Source organism: Habropoda laboriosa, unplaced genomic scaffold (genome assembly GCF_001263275.1).
Source record: "Habropoda laboriosa isolate 0110345459 unplaced genomic scaffold, ASM126327v1 scaffold147, whole genome shotgun sequence".
Taxonomy (NCBI): domain Eukaryota; kingdom Metazoa; phylum Arthropoda; class Insecta; order Hymenoptera; family Apidae; genus Habropoda; species Habropoda laboriosa.
Genome location: NW_017100256.1, coordinates 1,097,513 through 1,102,053, shown reverse-complemented (window position 1 = coordinate 1,102,053; position 4,541 = coordinate 1,097,513).

Genomic DNA, 4,541 nt, shown 5'->3' with positions numbered 1-4,541 from the left:
GTGTACGAAACGATTTGGTAATTTAGAAAATTAAAAAAAAAATAGTTTCCAGTCTTTTTTCGGGATAAAGTGAAGTTTAGGTTTCGTTAATGTAAACTTGAACTTCTTGGAGCAAATTGAATGGAATCCGTACACGAAGTAATTAAGAGCTCGCATAGTCAGATAATCGCATTTCGAGGCGATGGTGATCGATATTTTCAAAGTTTCAGTGTCTTCCCTAAGTTATGCACAGCTACTTTAAGCACAGGATACTTCGTTTCTTTTTTTTTTTTTTACAACACTTTCTTAATTATTTTTAATCCTGTAATTTGAAATACGTTATACTTATTCGATATATTGAAAGAAACTTTACATTTCAATGAAAATACTAGTAATTTATTTAAAAAAAAAGAAAAGAAATTTTTTTAATATAAAGACAAAGTTTAATATATTTGTTAAAATATTTCTCCCTGTTTATCTTTCGTCTTATACATCATTTTGATACAAATAAATGTCTGTACTTTGTATTATTATAAAAAGTGATTTTGTCTAGATCATATTAGTATCACTTGCTCTGTAGTTATAAAAGAGAAATATATAAAGTTGATATTAAATACCGAAACAAATGTGAAACACGATTTTTAAATTTTTCACTATGAATTGAATAGTGAATTTAAGTAGAATAAATTTGATTTGTTAAAAATTGCTTGAAAACTGTTTTACGAAGCACTACATTTTAATTTACACAAGTATTAAAAATATAAGCTTCAAGTACATATCATAAATAAATTAATTCTAGAATAATAAATGTTTTCCTTCTGTTGTTTAAATCGCTTGACTTTCTTAAAGCCTTCAATTTTTGAAGAATCATTTTATACGTGCTCGTCAAAATTGTATACCTTATCTTCGAATTTTTTTAGCACCGGTACAAAGATAACAGGTTAAAATGCTAAATTTTAAAAAACGACGAAGGAATGTACCGCTGCTCGCATTCAGTTGTATTCTGTTGTTTGGAAATTGTTTCGCACGAGATTGATCTAAAAATACATTATACGATGCACAATGAATTATTCCATAAAGTTATGCGAACCTGCGTGAAAATCATCTTTCCACGAATTCAACATTTTACGGGTTCACAATTTCATACCGGTTAGCTATTCTGTAAATACAAATGTTTTATTTGACTTAAATAATTGCTCGCGCAACAAATGCACGGATACGTGAAAACGATCGAACTAGCTGTGTGAAGCACGCCCTTTCGCTTTTCCGTAGAAATTTTTGCACCAGAAAATATGTACAAACATTTCAAACGTGTATTATATAGCAAACTAATAAATTAAACGAGTTAAGAAAAAAGTTTGTTAATTAGAAATGTTTAATTAAAGTAATGCACCTTCCTTTATTCGATAAAACGCGTCTAAGCGTGTCTCATGATTAAACCACCTCGAAACGTATAACATCATATGCTTACGCGATAACAGTATATAGTATGCATATCCCGATTGATAGCATCAGGTAAATTACTAAACGTGCATGCCTCGCATAACGACAAGCGTTTTCTGCAGAATCAACAGGTCAAACCAGAATCAAGTCTTTTCTTGCCATTGTGCCAGTCGAGCAATACGTGCTCGAAGGTGCATTGCAAGCAGAAAAGAAAAAAAATAATCATTCTTAGCGATGCCATCGTGTTAGAGAGGCTTTGAATCGAATCGTGGTAATTCACCGAATGCTTTTCAAGCGATGCCTTTTTATCCGTGCATTAACACACGCTGCTTGGCTGTACACAGACGACCAAATGAAGTTCGTTGAACATTTCATGAAAATCGACGCGGCGCCAAATGAGTTCGACGGTCGCGCAATTAAAAACTTATAATCATTCCTTTACCGTCATTCGAAAGAACCCTCGTGAAGCATCGTGTCGAAGCGCATCGCTATCTTCATTTACCCGTGTCATGCACCCTCTCCTTTCCATACAAACCACTCTATACCCCCTCCATTGCTCTCATCCCCATTCTCCCCACCACTTTCCTATAGCTCACCCGCGCACTCAGTCACAGCACATTTTCTCTCCCTCTCGCCTGTTTCTCTCTACCTCTCCTCTTGTGTTCCCCCCGCCCTTTTCGCCTCGCACTCACAATGCATCCCCTGTTGCCTCTCCCGGATCCTGGCTATCTTTGCTTTTTCCGCACTCCACCCAAAACAACAAACGAAAAAAAGGAAAAAAAAAGAAAGAACAGAAGCGATACGTTCGAACGAGGGAGTGAAAGAAGCAGCGGCTATGAGATTATTTTCTTACGTCATCCAAAGATCAGCGGTAGCGGATAGAATCTCAATAGGCTAGAACAAATCGAACGCGTATGTACCCCTTGCGTGTTATGTCATGCTCCTTCTTGCTAGTTCATTGCTGATAGTGGCCACGGCCGCGGTCATCCCCTTTCCTTTCCGTGGCCATGCCTCCCTCAAGCAATGAGAGACCAGTTGAGGGCACAGAGAGGAGATGTGTTTCGCGACGCATTCGCGGGGCACGTGAACCACCGTTGAAAAGGACAGCAGCGACAGCGAGAGACGATGATGTCGAGCGAACGAACATGCGAGTGCCGAGTTAGAGAAAGACAGAGGTGCTTGGGGCGGAGGAGGCTGAGAGAGAGAAAGAAAGAGACCGATAGAAGGAGAAGAAGAACTGTACGCGTCTCTGTCTCTGTCTCTCTCTGTCTCCTTTCGTCGCGCACCAAACCGATCGGCGATGTGTAGCCGCGTGCGCCACTACGATGGCCGATCGAGAAAAGCAACTAAGAAGACGATGACAACTACTACAACGACGACGACGAAGACGAGAAAGAAAACGTGGCCTCTCGTCAAACCCACGTCGACGACGCTTGACGTCGGGGCTGCTCTGAGCGTCGCGGCGCTCACACATCGGCTCACTGAGCTCGAGGTAGGCGACACCGCCGGAACGGAGGATCGCGGCTACGGCCGACAAGGACCGAGAGAGCAAGCCGAGCTTTCCAGATGCTGTTGCGCACGCGCTGTCGCACCACATACCGTCGTTGAATCAATTTTTAGCTGTTGAAATTTCCGTTGGATTTTGAATCGATCGTTTTTCGTTTGACAACGCTTTAGTTTCGTCAGTTTTTTTTTTCTGTTTGCTTTGGAAAATATCATTCGACATACGGTCTTCGACATGTTGTTTATACTGTAAATAATTATCAACCCCAGACTTGATCTCAAGATCTCACAATTAGTTGGAGCATATTTATTGAGTAGTAATTTCTGGGGATGTACACCGAATAAGTTTTAATTTTGTTTTTCTTATATAAGTTTTTCCTGATAATAATGTACATTGTTAATATTTGACGTTGATTACTTGGCAAAAAGGATTATACCTATAGTTAATATATATGTACTTTAAAAAACTGCTAATGTGTTAATATTTTAAAATTTTATTAAAAAAATACGTTGCTTTCATATTTTTTTTTTATTATACACGATCAATTTAACACACATGTACTGTATAGTAAAACATCAATGTTTTTTATACGAAGAAAGATAATTTATTTTATTTTTCAGCATAATGTACAGTTATACCTTTAGGAATTTTGTTTGTAAAAAGTAAAATTTTCAGAGGTACTTCTCTATATGCATTTCTATTCTAATCAAATATTTGGACTGTATTCCTCTATTAGATATGTAAAGTAGTAATAATTAAAATTTAACAAAGTTATATAATTTTGTATCGTTTTATAATTGTTGAAATAGTTACAGAACACTTCATTTTATTAAATATTACAAGTTTTATGCAGTTCCGTGTGTTATGTACTTCTGAGGGCGATATCAAAAAACTCATATCTATAGCTTTTTCGTATTGTTTTTATCCAGAATCACAGATGATTTTCAACTTCATTAAGTTTTATTTTATGATGGCAATAGAATTCTTCCAGGAGACCATTTTGACTAAGAACATTCAATCGAAACATGAAAATAGTCGTACGTGTGTATATTTGCAAACTCCCATGTTTGCAATTACCTAATTGCTGGATTCTGATTGGGCCCTTCTGCGGAGGAGGGATGGTGGTGTTCTCGGTTCATGATTTGCGCGCTACACGTTTGACGGGTCTCCATTGGCTGGGTTACCTGAAAGACCGACGAATCAGCCATTCATTTCTAAACCCTTGCTGCTTTTAACCCTCCGAAGAACGCCAAGTATCGAAGTTTTACTATTCGAAGTTATCAATGTGAAAGATAATCTATAACATCGTTGGGTAGCTTACATGTGTCGGTAATAATAAAGATTGGTCAATGGAAAAAACTGAAAGAATAAACTTATTCCCGTTCTCAAGTGAAATATAATAGATGAGAGCTTGGTAACAGTGGGGTATAAAGGACGCGCTCTCGTGGTGGCTGTACTAAACGCCAGTGTCAATATGGCCGTTGCCGAGAGCGCAGTATGTGGAGAGACACGGTCGCGATAGTTTGTTCGGTCTCTACTATGAGGTACACTTTGGTAGGGAAAAACGTTTTTACATAATACTAACAAGTTATTGAAAATTTCAACAAAATGAATA